General features: G+C 36.4%; 1 long non-coding RNA gene across 1 annotated transcript in view; it reads left to right on the top strand.

Annotated features, from left to right (window-relative positions):
* LOC140847386 (uncharacterized) overlaps positions 1-19,090 on the top strand; it is a 609,000-nt gene extending 589,910 nt beyond the window's left edge. The window contains exon 5 of the long non-coding RNA XR_012127366.1: positions 18,931-19,090. This is a non-coding gene — a long non-coding RNA (uncharacterized lncRNA). The remainder of the gene's footprint in view (positions 1-18,930) is intronic.
* The last annotated feature ends 699 nt before the right edge of the window (positions 19,091-19,789 follow it).

Raw genomic sequence — 19,789 nt, 5'->3', positions numbered from 1 at the left:
ATAGTCTGTTGCTGAAAATGATACTACTTCTGTGGAAGAGAAGTTGGCAATGCCAAGCATTATTTATTCTTTTAGCTTTCGACCCAGCATTTCCACCCAGATAGGAACCTGTCCCAAAGATACACTGGCAAAAAAATATGGACTAATGTATGCCTAATGTTGATTGCAGCAGCGACTGTAATAGCAAAAGATTAGATTTGATTATCTATTTTTGAAGAAACAATAGAAGAATAAGCAAAAACTTTTTAAAAATGGCTGTTTATGGGGGATGGAGGGAAGATGGCAGAGGAGAATTAGAAATTAGATCTCTCTGAATGTACCTTGCTCTGTAATTTTGACCTTGGAACCACATAAATGGCTTACATAATTATAAAAGTTAAGTCTGGAAGAAAATTTCCATATCGAAAAAGAAAAAAACAAATGAGCTCAGATGTCTATTAAGTTGACGGCACAACCATGATGAGAATTATTTCAAGAGACTTAAAAAGACAGTTTTTCACTCTCTAGGTGGAAAAAATAATTACACATCAATCTTAAACTGCATTCTGAAGTCTTAGTAGTAGTAATAATTTTTTGTTGTTATTTTGAAACTATAATATATGGATATAAAAATAGTAGTGGGATAAAGCAAATAATTACACTAATGTCATTTAGGGAACAAGATTTTAAAAAAGAAAGAGTCAGAAAATGAAAGAAGTTAAAAGTAACTAGTTTGGCAATCATAAATTTAATTTTTAAAATACCAGTATGAATAAATAAAAGACTTAAGGGAATGTGTCAAAAGAACACATGCTAAGGTAGGGACATTTGAGAATTTTTAAAAAAATAAATCATTAATGTAATTGTTTGTAACATATCATCAAACATAAATATTCCATGAGTTTTTAGTGGTACTAAAAATTAATGAACTTCATTGGTTACCTTTGAAAGTTTGCTGCATCAACTCAATGTTCCTAGAAATGGTTAACAGTCACAATAGTTTGCACTGCTTTTTGTGTAAACAATATATTTCGAGATAACAGAATACCTGATAAGAGTTCTTTATTGAATAATTCTAGATAAGAAAGAATTTTTAAAAAGTGATAAAATGAAAGTCACCACTTTGCAACCCTTTTTAGAATAGTGGATGCAGGTCAAAATTGATAGATGCTAAAACTACCCAAGAAACCATGGGAAACTCTACAATCGATCAGTCAGCCTTGTGGAACCTCAAACCACTTACCAGAATTAACTTCACAAAAATTGCTCCCCAGGAGATGCAGTAAGGGGTGCAGCACTCCTATAAATATTCTCCCACACACAAAAAAAAATTTAGCTTGAATTTAATCAGCCCAAGGAACCACCTACCAGTTGGCAGGAAATAGGGATAGATTAATATGTTAAATGACAACAAATTGATCCAATTAACAAAATATAGACTGTGAGAAATTCTACAAGACAAACATCACTGGTCTTAAGCAATTAAATGACATGTGAAAACAAGGATGAAAGGAGCCCTTACAGATGAAAAGAAACCTAAATGAAATATGGGCCATGTAATGTGTAGACCTCATGGAATCTCCATTTGAACAAATCCCTTGGTAAACATTTTTGTGACAGTTGTGGAAATTTGAGGATAAACTGGGTTTTCGATGGCATCATGAGATTACTACTGGTAATTTTATTGGGCATGATAATGATTTTATGGTTATCTTTAGAAAAGTGTTATAGAAAAAACACAATAGCAAAAATGTTCACTGAAATATGCAGTGATAGTAATAATAGGAGGAGAGGAATAGAAGAGGAAGAGGAAAAGGAGAAGTAGCAGCAGAGCAGCATGTGGTTAGAATTGATTAAACAAAATTGGCAATATGCTACTATGATTCATATCTATGAAGCTGGGGAGTGGGTGCATGGGGGCTAATTACACTCTGCTCTCTACTGTTCTGCATTTTTGGAACTTTCTACAGTAAAATGTTTTAAGAGTGAGCGAGCTAAATGAATACTTGGCTTCCAGAAGCTCATGAAGAACGGGGCAGGGGGCTCTAGGATTCTGACTTTTGAAGGGTTTTCTCAAAGGACATCTTCCAGAGTGCTACTTCCCATTGGGCTCTCTTCTGGAAGGTCCCCCACTGCCAGGGGAGCCATGTCCAGCCACAGCACAATGCTGAGGACTCACACCACTAGCCAGCCCATAGCTGGGTATCCTTATCCTTATTTAAGATTATCCTCAGTTGTACTTTGCTATTTTAATATATTAAACTGTATAGATAGCTCTCCCTTTTCTAGTAATATCCCTTATATTAACACCTTATTACTTGAAACAAAACCTTTAATTTCTTATTTCTATACCTTTAAAAACATTTATGCTTTTCACAGATGTGTTTGTAGCTGTATCTGTTTCTAGAATATTATCTTAAATTTCAGATTTTGAAATACCCTTTAAAAGTCACCATTTTTTCAAAGATAGACTTTTTATTTAGAATGATTTTACGACTTACAGAAATGTTGCAGAGGTAATACAGTGAGTTCTCGTATATGAGACTCACCCAGTTTCCCTCATCATTAACTTATTAAAAGTCACCATTTTATCTTTGAAGTTGTATAGCTCTTACTTTGACCTTTCATTTTTTCCCTTTTAATTTCACCTTTCCTTTTTATTTTTATTTTAATGTCCCCTTAATCTTACATCTCCCAGTTTTTTCTTTGATGTTTGCTTATATTTTTTTGCCTTGTTTTCGTTTTACTTTATGATTGTTTAATAATGCCCAACAAAAGTGGGGCCGCAGGAGAGTGGAGTAGAAGAGCGCCCGTGCTACAAAAACAAATCTTAGAAGTTTCTTCCCTGCAGGTATGCCTAGAGCAGTTCTCAGCACCCAGTAATTTGCAAAACTGACTCTCCGAAGTCACTTTTTTTGAGCAACTCAATAGAGAAACCATTAAGTCTTACAAAACAAAAATTAATTCTCTGTGAAGATGGAATGCTTTTGCTTCTGGAATCCTTCTGATGTTACTTGGCAACCGGTTTTTACATGAAGAACTGTGTGTTTGAAAATCTACAGTTTCCAACATAAATCCACAGGCCATGAAACAAACGATACTATAAACTAGGGCAGTAGGAAACAAGCAGTTATACCCATGCGAGGATTCATCCTGGGACTCGTGTAGAATGACCGTGATGACTAATCAGGGAATGTTGAATATCCTGAAAGATCATCAAGCTGGATTTAAGGATCTGTATAATTCTCATGTTTCCAGTTTATCATGTTGAATTAAAATAGGTAGAATAATTTATTACTTATATTATCACTGATTGTAGCTGATTACATACTATAAATATGTAGTAAGAAATCTATTTAATTATAAATGTTTTTAACTGTCATATGAAACCAAACCAAACTTTTCTCAAATTTGCCTTTTTCACTTTGGTGTATCTTGGTTTCTTGCCATTAAACTTATTTCTGTTAATTTTATATGATTGGTGACATTTTCCTATAAGTGACCTACAGAATTTACATGTGTATCGTGTTGCTTTTGGATGGTGTGTTCTGTAGATGTCTTTTAGGTCCATCTGTTCTAATACATTATTCAGTGCCTCTGTCTCCTTACTTATTTTCTGTCTGGTTGATCTGTCCTTTGGAGTGAGCAGTGTGTTGAAGTGCCCCAGAATGAATGCATTGCATTCTATTTACCCCTTTAATTGAGTTAGTATTTGTTTCACATATGTAGGAGATGCTGTGTTGGGTGCATAGATATTTTTAATAGTTATATCCTCTTGTTGGACTGACCCCTTTATCATTATGTAATGTCCTTCTTTGTCTCTTGTTTCTTTCTTTGTTTTGAAGTCTATTTTGTCTAATACAAGTACTGCAACTCCTGCTTTTTCCTCCCTATTAGTTGCATGAAATACCTTTTTCCATCCCTTCACTTTTAGTCTGTGTATGTCTTTGGGTTTGAAGTGAGTCTCTTGTAGGCAGCATATAGATGGATCTTGTTTTTTTTATCCATTCAGTGACTCTATGTCTTTTGATTGGTGCATTCAGACCATTTACATTCAGGGTGATTATTGATAGGTATGTACTTAGTGCCATTGCTGGCTTTAGATTTGTGGTTACCAAAGGTTCAAGGGTAATTCCCTTACTATCTAACAGTCTAATTTAACTCACTTAGTATGCTATTACAAACACAACCTAAAGGTTCTTTTTTTTTCCTTCTTTTTTTTCCTCCTCCATTCTTTGTATATCAGGTATCATATTATATACTCTTTGTCTATCCCTTGATTGACTTTGGGGATAGTTGATTTGATTTTGCATCCTCTTAGTAATTAATTGTTCTACTTTGCTGTGGTTTTATTTCCCCTGGTGACAGCTATTTAGCCTTAGGAATACTTCCATCTATAGCAGTCCCTCCAAAATGTACTGTAGAGGTGGTTTGTGGGAGCTGAATTCTCTCAGCTTTTGCTTATCTGAAAATTGCTTAATCCCTCCTTCAAATTTAAATGACAACCTTGCTGGGTAGAGGATTCTTGGTTTGAGGCTCTTCTGTTTCATTGTATTAAATATATCATGTCACTCCCTTCTGGCCTGTAAGGTTTCTGTTGAGAAATCTGATGACAGCCTGATGGGTTTTCCTTTGTATGTGATCTTTTTTCTCTCTCTGGCTGCTTTTAGAAGTCTGTCTTTATCCTGGATATTTGCCATTTTAATTTTTATATGTCTTGGTGTTGTCTTCCCTGGGTCCCTTGTGTTGGGAGATCTGTGCACCTCCATGGCTTGAGAGACTATCTCCTTCCCCAGATTGGAGAAGTTTTCAGCAATTACCTCCTCAATGACACTTTCTATCCCTTTTTCTTTCTCATCTTCTTCTGGTACCCTATAATGTGAATATTGTTCTGTTTGGATTGCTCACACAGTCCTCTCAATATTCTTTCATTCTTAGAGATTCTTTTTTCTCTCTATGCCTTAGCTTCTTTGTATTCCTCTTCTCTAATTTCTATGCCATTTACCATCTCTTGTACTACATCCAATCTGCTTTTAAATCCCTCCATTGTATGTTGCATTTCAGATATGGAATTTCTTAATGATTGAATCTCTGTCCTAAATTCATTCCTGAGTTCTTGAATGTTTTTTCTATACCTCCATGAGCATATTTATAATTTTTATTTTGAATCCTCTTTCAGGAAGATCAGTGAGTTCAATTTCATTTGGTCCTTTTTCTGGGGTTTGTGAGATTTTGGTCAGAACCAAGTTCCTTTGACATTTCCTATTTCTATGTGGTGCCTTTTAGTGCCCAGAAGTGCTAGTCTCTGGAGCTGCTCAGCCCCTGAGGTGTGAGATTGGGGGTCGCAGGGGAGTGGTGCTGGTGCCTGGGGGGAGGAAAAAGCTGTTTCCTGCTTCCCAGCTGCAGTGCCTGTCTCCAGTGTCAGAGTCAGTGGGCCGAGCACACAGGTGGAAGCCTCTGTGCTTTGCATCTTTAGCTGTCATAGGTGGGGCCTCCCTCTGGCTGGCATGAGGCCAGCATAGTGACTGCCGGTTTGCGAGCCTGTGCTGGCAGGCCAGGAGGAAGGCGCAGCAGGCTGCGTATCACAGTGGGGGGCCTTGGAGCTGAGTAGTCATCCAGGGGGATGGAGCGCCTGAAGCTCCTCAAAGTTCTCAACCTGCTGGGCAGAGCGCTCCCAGACAACCTTGTCCACCTATCCCTTCTCCCACGCAGCAAGCTCCATGCAAACCTCGGTCCTTCAACAGCCCTCTCACTGCTATGAAGCCTCTCAGACCACCCACCTTTCCTTTGTCCCAGAGTGGCCGGATGTGGATCCCTGTCCTCTGCAAATGACTGGGATCTCAGTCTCTCAAGTATTCCACCTGTCTTAGCTTTCCAACCCCACTAATTTCCAGAGCACCATGCAATGTAGGTTTGTCCTCCAAAGCAGGTCTCCAGGGCTGGGTGTTCAGCAGTCCTAGACTTCCACCTCCTCCCTGCTCCATTTCTCTTCCTCCTGCTGGGGTAGGGAAAGGGCTTGGGTCCTGCCAGATCAAGGCTTTGGTACGTTACCCTGTTTCCTGAGGTCTGCTCTGTTCTCCAGGTGTATGCAGTCTGGCGCAGCCTTCTTTCCTGTTTCTTTTAGGATTAGTTGTATTAACTATATTTTCGTACTCTATGTAGTTTTGGGAGGACTTCTCTGTCTCACCTCTCACATCACCATCTTGAATCCCCAAGTTTTATTCTTAACTTTTCACAGGTATTCAAAAAATCTGATGCCCTGAAGAAAAAACTCATGTCATGACATTTTATTTATGATTATAATTTGTTTTTTAAAATACTTTTTATTAATAAAATGGTTTTTAGGCATTTCAAGAATTATTATAGGAAAACAAGCTAACTTTAAAAACTGAGATGCTTCCCTGATATTATGGCAAAGAAGAATTCAAGGGTATTATTTAGAATGGAAGTTTTATCTGAAATATGCTTTGAAATGTTCAAAACATCTCAATTAATGTGTTCTTTTGTTTTAAAGTCTGATTATTCTCATGGAAAAGAATCTCAAATCCACTGGTTTTCATTCTAGATATGCCCTTTTAGTCATGCTGATACTCCAAAACACTGGCATCTTCAGAGGATAAACACTACTCTAAATATCTATATCCCTGTTTTTCACCTTAAATTAAGCACATATGCTCTATTTTGCTTTCTTTCTTTTTCTATTTTAGGAAAGAATCAATCACAGAGAAAAGTCATTCAAGCCTTAAAGTGGTTAACACCCTATGAAACAAGAAATCCACTAATAGGAATTAACCATGATAAAAAAATTGCACAAATGTGTAAATATATGTATATAATTCTACTAATTATATGCTATTATAGCCATACTTACATATTACCATAGCACCATTTATAAAAGAGAGGAAACAACCTAAATGTCCAGTAAGAGGGGATTATTAAATAATCCAATAGAGTGGAATATAATGAAGTCTCTTTATATTTGTATTTTTATTTTATATTAATATCTCCTTAATCTTACATCTCCCAGTTATTTTCTTAGATGTTTGCCTATATGTTTTTGCTTTGTTTTCATTTTACTTTATGATTGTTTAATAATGCCCAACAAAAGTGGGGCCACAGGAGAATGGAGTGGAAGAGCGCCATGCTACAAAAAGAAATCCTAGAAGTTTCTTCCCTGCAGGTATGCCTAGAGCAGTTCTCAGCACCCAGTAATAATAGAGATCCCTCGTTATTTGCAATATATATACATATATTTAGTGGTAAGATAAGTTAATCAGTGGGTATAATGTTTCAGTTTTGCAAGATGAATAAGTTCTTGAGATCTATATGATACAGTGCCTATAGTTAATACTCTATTGTACACTTAAAAGTCTGTTGAGAGGGTGGATCTCATGTTGTGTCCTTACCACAGTAAGTTTTTTTAAAAAGATCACAGTGATATCTAATGTTAAAAAGCAGGTTACAAATAATATCTGTAGAGTAACAATATGCTTTTGTCTATGTGCATGTGCATAGTATATACACACATGTATCTAAATTTTTGAAGGCTATGCAGCAAAATGTTAAAGGCTACTGTAAACTCCATAAGGACAGAAAAATCTGTATATTTTGTTTACCACTGAATCTGAAGTGCCTAAAACACTTCTTGGAACATAGAACCCATTCAATAGATATTTGTAGAATTAATGAATAAATGAATGACTGTATCTAAATGTGGATTTGTAGGGTTTTTTGCTTCTCATTTTCTAATTATGTCATAATGTTGATTAAGTATGTCCTCAGTAAAACTGTGTGCTATTTGTTCTTTATGTCATATTTAATTTTGAGAAAAGTCTTAGTGTTACTATTAATTTTTTCAAGAGTCCCAGAAGTAGTAAGTAAACAAAAATAAGTAAATTACAAGCAAAGTTACAACTATTCAAAAAAGTGCATTTCATAAAAATTTTCTAAATACTTTCTGAATTATATTACATTCATGTATGCTGTTGATATTGTTGATTTTTAGATTTTTGGAGTGAATGTATCTATTGGGAAATCACTGTGACTTTTTCTTTTAAAAGGAAAAAAATCTTCAGGGCAAAAGTGTGTGTACTCTTGCTATTGTTAAGTAATTTAAATCAATACTTCTTACTTAACAACTCAACTTTCCCAAGAGCCTTGATTTTATGTGGCATCTCAGAGATATAGTATGCACCATTACTCTTTAAACATCTACTTCAGTTGTGCTTTTAATTTTGCAGACTTTACCTAGAGACGCAGATTTGTTGACAGAGCAAATTAACTACAAATCCTGTCCTTTCTGCTTTGTCACTCTAACTGATTGGTACATTAGGTTCAGGTGTGCAACAGGGTAATGTCGTTGCTAAAGTTCTTTAATCCCGAACTGTAACATGGATGGAATGCAAAATTTTTCAATGCACAATAACGAGGTTTGTCTCCTGTATTTCTGAAGTAATGTCCTTGTTAACAGTGCTCTGTCGTAAAGATGTGACACATTGTAAACCCTTCTGCCTATAAATGTCATTTAGACTTGTTCAGTGAAGGGAGAGATGCCAGATATGGGGTCCTCAAGTTTGCTTGTGCTTTTCCAATAGCCAAAAATATCATTGAACTTGGAATGTTAAATATAAAGTGAAATTTAAGTATTAACCAAGTATCTTAAATCCTCTCCAAACCTATGTATTTTAGTAACTGAAGGGCCAAAAACACTTAATTTTCTGGGGGCATGGTTAAAGAATGCAATTCTGTAGTAAGGTTTCAGCATGTTTGGGAGTAAGGGAGTTTTAAGACACGAGCTATTTAATTTAATGCTTTGGTATGGATTAGGAAAGCAGACTCTCAGCAAACTCTGAATTTAGAATTTACCAGGGAAGAAAATATGTAAATTACTGGGTTCATTCGTGGGACAAAACTTCAGAAAATGATGCAGGATCTACCGTGAAAGAGAAATTAACGGATGAAAATTATGTGTGATGAATGAAGCATGAACATAGAATGAAGCCATGCACTGATTAGGTACTCCATACAGAGACTTATGAATGTATAAAAATTCAGAGGAAACTCATGAAGGCTTAGGGATAGAGTTTTCCTCGCAGCAATATCATCTTTTTAAAGTTAGGTTTATCAAGGTATTTTTTTTTATTGAGGTATAATTTGCATATAGTAAAACTCATCCTTTTTAAGTATACATTTCAATGAGTGTTGACAAACATATCCAGTTGTGTAACCACCACCACATTCTGGATATGGAATATTTTCATCACTCCATGTTCTCTTATCTTTTGTACTGTTCCGTACTCCCACACGCAGCCCCGGGCAACCACTGATCTGATTTCTTTCCTTACGTCTATACCAAAATGTCGTATCAGTGGGATCATAGTTATAAAGCCTTTTGTATTTTCACTTAGTAGAATGTTTTTGAGATCCATTCATGTTACTGTGTGTATGAGTAGTTCATTCCTTTTAATTGCTGAATATTATTCCATTTCATGAATGTATCCATTCACTGACTGATAGACATTTGAGTTGTTTCCAGTATTTTGTGGTTATGTATGAATAAAGCTTCTATAAACATTTACACACAAATCTTTGTGTAGACACATGTTCTCATTTTTCTGGGTAAAAACCTAGGAGTGGTATCCCTGGGTTGTAGAGTGGAGGTATGTTTAACTTTATAAGAAACTGCCAGCTGTTTTCTAAAGTAATTATATCATTTTGCATTCCTGTCAGCAAAGGATGAGATGAGAATTCTTGTTGCTCCACACCTAGACAATCCTAGTTACTCCACATCCTTGTTAGCACTTGGCATTGTCAGGATTTGTTGTTGTTTCGTTTTGTTTTGTTTTAATTTTAGCCATTCTAATAATGCTGCAGTGGTATCTCATTGTGGTTGAGCTTTGTATTTCCCTAATGATTAATAATGTTGAGCATCTTTGTATGTGCTTATTTGTAATCCATATCTCTTCTTCAATAAAATGTTTATTTGAATTCTTGGACTTTTTAAATCAAGTTATTTGTTTTCTTAATATTGAGTTGTAAGAGTTCTTTATATATTCTGGATATAGACCCTTTATCAGATAGGTATTTGCAAGTATTTTCTCCCAGTCTGTGCCTTATCTGTTCAGACAGTTTTTAAAAGAACAGACATTTTAAAAAGAACAGATGTTCTAAACTTTATGAATTTTTTATTTTATGCTTTGTGATTTTTATATCCTACATAACAAGTCTTTGATTAACCCAAGGGCACCAGAACATTTTCTGTTTTCATGTAGAAGTTTCATATTTTTAAGTGTTACATTTAGGTCTATGATCCATTTCAAGTTACTTTTTGTAAATTGTGTGGGAAAAGGGTTGAGGTTCCTTTTTCTCTCCTTCTTTCTTTCTTTCTTTCATTTTTTCATCTTAAAGATCATTCCAATCATCCCAACGTGATTTGACCCTTGTTGAAAATACTATCACTTATCCTCTGAATTACCTTTGCATCTTTATCAAAAGTCAATTTGCCGTATATGTGTAGGTCTGTTTCTGAACTCTCCATTGATCTCTATGTCTACCCTTACAATAGTACTACAAGTCTTAATTACTGTAACTTTATAGTAAATCTTGAAATCAGGTGGTATAAATCCTCCAAATTTGTTCCTCTTTTACAAAGTTGTTCACACTCTTCTGATGCTTTGGTTTTTCCACACATCATTTTTAAATTTTTAAATTCAAATAAATAATGTATAGGCATTAGAAATTCACAGGTTATTAACAGCAGTACAAACAATGGTGAATGTTTTTGTGTATATAAAGTAAACTACTTTCAAATCTAGTAAACCCATTAAAAGGTTACAGGAGAGAGAATTTAGGGAAATGTAAATGAACGAATGTATATACAAAAAATGAAGGTAATAGAACCTCAGGGGAAACAACTATCATTGGATTCCAGATTAACTGAAATAGATTTGCTGGTAAATTAATCTCTAACCTGTGTTATATTTTGTTGAATATTTCTAAGAAATAGGTTCTTGTGCTTTTTGGGGAAAAGGAGTTTCCAAACCCATATTTAATGACAATATTGGATGTACTTACTTCCCTATCTTGTCTCATTGCTTGCATTTTTAATGAAAATAAATGTATATATTCCAAAACATGTGTGAAGTTTTAAAATTATCAAACATTTGTAACTGCTCATGATGTGCAAGTAATGGAATGCTCATTTGATGCTTGCTTTATAAAAGAATTATCACTTTGTGCTATGATTTAGGTCAGTGACCAGCAAACCAGGGCCCACAGCCTAATCTAGCCTGTGCCCATTTTTGTAGTTAAAGTTTTATTGGGATACAGCCATGCCAATTTGTTTATGTATTATCTTTGGCAGCTTTCATGCCACAAGGGCAGAGCTGAGTAATTGCAGCTGAGACCACATGACCCACAAAGCCTAAAATATTACTATCCGGCCCTTTACTGAAATGAATTTTTAGAGAAGGTTCATGGTTAAGTAAGGGCAAGAAGATAGAGAATTATTCTGAGAAGACATGAGGATGTCTGGGTATTGTTTACCAAAGATAGACATAAAGGATGGAAAAGTCTGTGGGGTCAAGCTCTAGAGAGCTTTGAGCCCAAGATTAAGGGACATGGATCCTAATATAAAGGTGATGAGCCCACACTGGAGTTTCTGAGGGCAAAGCAACCTAATCAAATGTGTGGATATAAAAGCAACAAATTCTGAAATATGGACAGGGAAGTAAAAACATGCTACTCTCATTGTCTTGATGAGTCATGGTGCCAGTAGGAATCTTAAAGATATTTTTAAGATGAAATTGACAAAATTTCATGCTCAACTGCTTGTGAGGGTAAGAAAAGAAGTGATGTTAATTTTGATATTTGAGACTGGTAGTCCCATTAACTGGGACATCTATAGCCACACATAGTTACCTCTTTTTGTGTATGGTAAGAACATTTAAACCTACTTTTTTAGCAAATTGCAAATATACAATATAGTATTGTTAACTATAGTTATCATTCCATACATTAGATCCCCAGAACTTATTTATCTTGTTGCTAAAACCTTGTACTCTTTAACCAACATCTCCCCATCCGCGCACCTGAGCCCCTGGCAACCACCAATCTACTCTGTCTCAATGAGTTTGATTTTTTAAATTCCACATATAAATGAGATTATACAGTGCTTGTCTGTTTCTGTCTGATTTATTACTATAATCCTACCAAAAAATATAATGCCCTCAAGTTTCATCCATGTTATTGCAAATGGCAGGATTTCCTTTTTTATGGCTGAATAATATTACATTATCTATATAGACCACATTTTATCTTTCTAAAAAGTTTATTTTTATTTTATTTTATTTTGGTATCATTAATCTACAATTACATGAAGGACATTATGTTTACTAGGCTTCCCCCTTCACCAAGTCCCCCCCACATCCCCGTTCACAGTCACTGTCCATCATCATAGTAAGATGCTGCAAAATCACTACTTGTCACCAAGTTCACAGTCACTGTCCTTAAACATAGTAAGATGCTGTAGAATCACTACTTGTCTTCTCTGTGCTTCACAGCCCTCCCTGTGCCCCCACACACATTATACATGCTAATTGTAATGTCCCCTTTCTTTTTCCCCACCCTTATCCCCCCCTTCCCTCCCTTTCTCCCCAGTCCCTTTCCCTTTGGTAACTATTAGTCCATTCTTGGGTTCTGTGCTTCTGCTGCTGTTTAGTTCCTTCAGTTTTCCTTTGTTCTTATACTCCACATATGACTGAGATCATTTAGTACTTGTCTTTCTCCGCCTGGCTTATTTCACTGAGCATAATCCCCTCTAGCTCCATCCATGTTGTTGTAAATGGTAGGATTTTTTTTCTTAGGGCTGCATAATATTCCATTGTGTATATGTACCACATCTTCTTTATCCATTCATCTACTGATGGACATTTAGGTTGCTTCCATATCTTGGCTATTGTAAATAGTGCTGTGATAAACATAGTGGTGCATCTGTCTTTTTCAAACTGGGCTGCTGCATTCTTAGGGTGAATTCCTAGGAGTGGAATTCCTGGGTCAAATGGTATTTCTATTTTGAGCATTCTGAGGAACCTCAATACTGCTTTCCATAATGGTTGAACTAATTTACATTCCCACCAGCAGTGTAGGAGGGTTGCCCTTTCTCCACAACCTCGCCAACATTTGTTGTTGTTTGTCTTTTGGATGGTAGTCATCCTTACTGGTGTGAGATGATATCTCATTGTGGTTTTAATTTGCATTTCTCTGATGACTAGCGATGTGGAGCATCTTTTCATGTGTCTGTTGGTCATCTGAATTTCTTCTTTACAGAACTGTCTGTTCAGCTCCTCTGCCCATTTTTTAATTGGATTATTTGCTTTTTGTTTGTTGAGGTGTGTGAGCTCTTTATATATTTTGGATGTCAACCCTTTATCGGACCTGTCATTTATGAATATATTCTCCCATACTGTAGGGTACCTTTTTGTTCTATTTATGGTGTCCTTTGCTGTACAGAATCTTTTCAGCTTGATATAGTCCCATTTGTTCATTTTTGCATTTGTTTCCCTTGCCCTGGGAGATACGTTCAAGAAGAGGTCACTCATGTTTATGTCTAACAGATTTTTGCCTATGTTTTTTTCTAAGACTTTTATGGTTTCATGACTTACATTCAAGTCTTTGATCCATTTCAAATTTACTTTTGTGTATGGGGTTAGACAGTGATCCAGTTTCATTCTCTTACATTTAGCTGCCCAGTTTTGCCAGCACCATCTGTTGAAGAGACTGTCATTTCCCCATTGTATGTCCATGGCCCCTTTATCGAATATTAGTTGACCATGTATGTTTGGGTTAATGTTTGGAGTCTCTATTCTGTTCCATTGGTCTGTGGCTCTGTTCTGATTACTGTGGCTTTGTAGTAGAGCTTGAAGTTGGGGAGCAAGATACCCCCCCCCACTTTATTCTTCCTTCTCAGGATTGCTTTAGCTATTTGGGGTCTTTGGTGTTTCCATATGAATTTTTGAACTATTTGTTCCAGTTCATTGAAGAAAGCTGTTGGTAATATGATAGGGATTGCATCAAATCTGCATATTGCTTTGGGGAGGATGGCCATTTTGACGATATTAATTCTTCCTAGCCAAGAGCACGGGATGAGTTTCCATTTGTTACTGACTTCTTTAATTTCTCTTAAGAGTGTCTTGTAGTTTTCAGGATATAGGTCTTTCACTTCCTTGGGTAGTTTTTTGATTACCGCTTCAATTTCATTGCTGGTAATTGGTCTGTTTAGATTTTCTGTTTCTTTCTGGGTCAGTCTTGGAAGGTTGTATTTTTCTAGGAAGTTGTCCATTTCTCCTAGGTTTCCCAGCTTGTTAGCATATAGGTTTTCATAGTACTCTCTAATAAGTCTTTGTATTTCTGTGGGGTCTGTCGTGATTTTTCCTTTCTCGTTTCTGATTCTGTTTGATTTGTGTTGACTCTCTTTTCCTCTTAATAAGTCTGGCTAGAGACTTATCTATTTTGTTTATTTTCTCAAAGAACCAGTTCTTGGTTTCACTGATTTTTGCTATTGTTTTATTCTTCTCAATTTTATTTATTTCTTCTCTTCTCTTTATTATGTCCCTCCTTCTGCTGACCTTAGGCCTCATTTGTTCTTCTTTTTCCTATTTCGATAATTGTGACATTAGACCATTCATTTGGGATTGTTCTTCCTTCTTTGAATATGCCTGGATTGCTATATACTTTCCTCTTAAGACTGCTTTTGCTGTATTCCACAGTAGTTGGGGCTTTGTGTTGTTGCTGTCGTTTGTTTCCATATATTTCTGGATCTCCATTTTGATTTGGTCATTGATCCATTGATTATTTAGGAGCGTGTTGTTAAGCCTCCATGTGTTTGTGAGCCTTTTTGCTTTCTTTGTACAGTTTATTTCTAGTTTTATGCCTTTGTGGTCTGAAAAGTTGGTTGGTAGGATTTCAATCTTTTGGAATTTATTGAGGCTCTTTTTGTGGCATAGTATGTGGTCTATTCTGGAGAGTGTTCCATGTGCACTTGAGAGGAATGTGTATCCTGTTGCTTTTGGATGCAGAGTTCTATAGATGTCTATTAGGTCCATCTGTTCTAGTGTGTTGTTCAGTGCCTCTGTGTCCTTACTTATTTTCTGTCTGGTGGATCTGTCCTTTGGAGTGAGTGGTGTGTTGAAGTCTCCTAAAATGAATGCATTGCATTCTATTTCCTCCTTTAGTTCTGTTAGTATTTGTTTCACATATGCTGGTGCTCCTGTGTTGGGTGCATATATATTTATAATGGTTATATCCTCTTGTTGGACTGAGCCCTTTATCATTATGTAATGTCCTTCTTTATCTTTTGTTACATTCTTTATTTTGAAGTCTGTTTTGTCTGATACTAGTATTGCAACACCTGCTTTTTTCTCTCTGTTGTTTGCATGAAATATCTTTTTCCATCCCTTGACTTTAAGTCTGTGCATGTCTTTGGGTTTGAGGTGAGTCTCTTGTAAGCAGCATATGGATGGATCTTGCTTTTTTATCCATTCTATTACTCTGTGTCTTTTGATTGGTGCATTTAGTCCATTTACATTTAGGGTGGTTATTGAAAGGTATGCACTTATTGCCATTGCAGGCTTTAAGTTTATGGTTACCAAAGGTTCAGGGTTAGCTTCTTTACTATCTTACTGTCTAACTTAACTTGCTTATTGAGCTATTATAAACACGGTCTGATGATTCTTTATTTCTCTCCCTTCTTATTCCTCCTCCTCCCTTCTTCATATATTGGGTATTTTGTTCTGTGCTCTTTTTAGTAGTGCTCCCATCTAGAGCAGTCCCTGTAAGATGCCCTGCAGAGGTGGTTTGTGGGAGGAAAATTCCTTCAACTTTTGCTTGTCTCGGGGGGTACGTACAATAAAATACACAAATTTTAGTATACAGCTCTATGACTTTTGACGTGTGTGTACATTCATGTAACCATCACCCAGGTTAGTCTTTATCCATTTATCTATCAACATACAACTTGATTATTGGGAATAATGCTCTTGATTATACAGAGGATAGGAAGGTAATTGGAAAAAACTATTTATAGTTCAAAAGCAACTTAAGTTATGATTATATGTCCTATTTTCTTCTAAGGTGAGACATCATCCTTTCTCTCCCATGTATAATTAGAGGGCATGTACCAAGAAAGGGCAGATTTGTCCTGTCCAGTATTTTTTCAAGTAGTGGGTGTTGAGGAAATACCCATTAAATGAATGAATGAAACATTTAAGTCATTCCATCCAACAAGTGTGCTGTGGAGGCAGTATCATACTAGTTATTTTCAAAAAGACGAAAACAGAATGATCCAGGAACTTAAGCATCATACAGTCTTGTTTGTTGCAAAGACAAGTCATATCCACATATGCTCCTTAGATGGTAATATAAAAGCCACATAAATCAAATTAAATAATACATACAGTAAGTGCTATAGGAGAACAGGTAAGTAGTTTTTCAGTTGCTTCCCCAAGGAGGGAAAAGAGAAATTAGTTTGGGCTAGAAAATTTGGGGAATGCTTTATTATGGAGGTAGGATTTCAGTTTTAGGAATATATAGACAAAGGTGAAGGTGGGAAGAGACTTGTAAACTCTGTATCATACAGGCTTAGATGCAGGACTGAACCTGTGAACACATCTTGAATACCAAGGAACACTACAAATCTGTGGTTTTGTCATGCTAGTTTGGCTCAGGAGTTGCATATGGGAGTAGGTTGCATAGGTGTGATGGTAGAGGTGATGGAGGTTAAACGGGATAAAGAGGATAAGATGGTTAGACAGGTTATGAAGTCCTTGAAAATAAAGCCAAGTATTCCAAATTTTAATCTAGAGCATTGAAGAGGTAATGAAAACAGAACCTGAGGAAAGGTTCAGGAAATACTCTGACTTTCTAGTGTGTTAGGGTGATTAGTATATTAAAGCAAATCCCAGACACTAAATAGGACCAATGTAGTATTCTTTATAAAGAAGAGAATGGCACAAACATATTATAAAATGAAATGAGTTAGATGTAGAAATGGGACAAAATAATATAATCTTACCAAAAAGTATACTTATCTATGTACAAGTCTATGGACTTACATGGATACATATGTATCCTGGTATGTTTTGGCACTATAGCATTTAAAGTGCCAGGGACACAGCAGTCACAGAAGTTGCTGGATCCTTTTCTCTCCATCTTCTATGCCTGCACTCTATTCCTGATTCACTCAGAATTGCTGTCTTCCTCAGTAATGAATCCTAATTTTAAAATTTAGCCAGTAGTTTGATTAAGGAGCTATAAAGCTTCTGCCCTCAGCTTGTCAACTCTGTCTATAACTGATACTAAGAATTTCTGTATTGTTTTTTATAAAGACAGTAGATTGTCCTTGGCTGGTAGTTCCGTAAGGACCCTTTATTCTAGAGGGTTTTAGCAGCGGGTATAAATTCAGTGTCAAAAGTGCAAAGGATTTTAAGCTCCATATAATGTTATTGTTAAAGCTTTAATTTGCATCAATTTAATTCTCTTGTCAGTTGTCACACCCTATTAAAACTGTGCCTTACCATACACTGAAGGAACAAATTAAGTCTGAGGTACAAAATGATACGGCTTCTTGGGAAAGGCTATCCATGGGTCCAAATTCTAGCTGTTTTGAGCTCATTGATCATGAATTTTTATATCTCCTAGGAATCCAGAGCAGCAGTCTCTGGACATCAAATATTTGTACATGGTGTCAGAATTTTACAGTTCTCTTGAGAAAGCATAAAAACACTATTTTTAATGATGAAATATTTCTTTTCCTTCATGCTGTTTCTTCTTGTGAAGTGAGTTCTAGCTTATTCATTTGCATTAGCCTTTCCACCCTTACAGAATAATCCTTTAAAACCTAAATTGGATCATGGCACCCCTCCAATCCAGTGGCCCCCACTTCTCTAAGAGTAAGAGTGGTTAAAAGGACCTACAAGGCCTCCTGCATAATCTAGCTTTTCATTTCCTATCTGAGTCTATCAACTATTTCTTTCGCCTTTGTTCATTCTAATGTAGTTACTTACACTGGCTCGATGTCCATTGAAAATGCCAGGCATGCCCCTGCCTTTGCACTGGTTCCAGCCAACTACCTAGAGTGTTTTATTCCCAGCTGTCCATGTGACTTACACACTGCCTCATTCCCTTCCAGCCTTTACTCAGGTCTCATCCTCTCACTGGCGGTTTTCCTGAACAGGTAACAAAAATTGCACCTCCTTCCCCCCCACACTTCTCTCTTTCTTGCTTTGTTTTTCTTTTAAATCTTTATCACTGTCTTACAGACTAAATGCTTTACATATGTAAATCATTATACTATCCACCTCTCCCCAACTAGAATGCAAGCTTCACAAAGACAGAGATTTTTGTCAATTTTATACACTTCTAAATCCACATGGCTACAACAGTGCCTGCTACAAAGTAAAATCTCATAACTATTTGCCAAATGAATGAATTAATTTGAATCTGCTGTGTCTAAGTCTTAGTATATACAACTCTTTCTTTACTCTCTTCTTTCTCTCTCCTTTATCCTTCCTTTTTTATCAAGGGGGGCTGTAGAACAATAGGTCCTTTTGCCAAGGTTATTAGTTTCCCAGAAACTCTCAGAGATAATACAAATGGAAGGACAACTGTGTTGGTTTTGCTGGAAGGAATGTGAGAATGCCTACCCTGGCCTTGTAGGAGTCTGGTTTTAGAAGGATGGATGCTATGGGTTTTCTTAAATTAAGGAATTGTCATTTATGGGGAGTATGTAAGAGGCCAAGTCACAACTTGCACACAAGTAGCAGGGTCTCATGATGTATCCATGTCTTCACCATTTTATCTCCATGCCTTGAACAAAGCCTGAATCTTACCAGGTACTCAGAAAACATTTGGTGAAGGACAAAAAGCTAAGACCACTCATTCCTTCTATTCCCACAGACCTACCCATCACCACAGCAAGAGGTCTTCGTCACCTGAAATAAGCACAATTGGAGTGGCTGGTGGCCATGTTCAAAGTCCATCCTTAGTATTTACTTTGACTATGCAAGTAGTCGAGGAGTACAACTTCCTGTGAGAATATAAAATGATGGCTTTCTCTGCAGGCCTACCGGATGCCAAAGGTAAGGAAGTAAAACAAGCCATTTCTGAAGTTCTAACAGTTTTTCGAATGCCAGGTATGGGGACCTCAGACAGGATGTAGAATGCAATGTTGTGTATCACTGTGGGAGCTAATCAGATAGGCGAGGTCAGGTAACTTGTATTTCATAAACCAGAAACTTTACATTGGCCTTTTTTATTTCCTTTGGGCATTCCCTCTTTCCCTCTCACCACAGGTTATTGCCCAAGCATCTCTGGCCACTGCTAATTATCTGCTTGCCTTAGGCAAGACAGGTTCTGACTGTCAGTCTAAGAGCAGCCTTGGGCAAAATAATTCACAAGTGTATTTACCAAATATTACTCCATCAGCATATCTCTGCATCAATACTTCCCATCATCCCAGTTGCCTTGGTACTTTGAAGATTTTTCATTGTGTTGAGCTGTTTGATCCATCCATCCCTCTGGAAGTGAAGCTTTTGGCCTGTTAGACCTGCTGGTCCCAAGAATCTGCATCTATTCTTAGCAAGCTCAGGGAATCAATACTCCAATATTTTCCAAAGATTATAAAATTAAAAATGTATTAGTATGATTTAGGGGAAGATTGTATCTGCCCCTCAACTTTTAGAAACTTATTACATGACTGCATAAATATATTTATTCTGCTTTGTTCCAAAAAGAAGTATAGGCACCTGACAAATGA

The sequence above is a fragment of the Manis javanica genome, chromosome X (genome assembly GCF_040802235.1).
Source record: "Manis javanica isolate MJ-LG chromosome X, MJ_LKY, whole genome shotgun sequence".
Taxonomy (NCBI): Eukaryota; Metazoa; Chordata; class Mammalia; order Pholidota; family Manidae; genus Manis; species Manis javanica.
The sequence above is the reverse complement of the archived record's forward strand: the minus strand, read 5'-3'. Positions and strand labels throughout refer to the sequence as shown.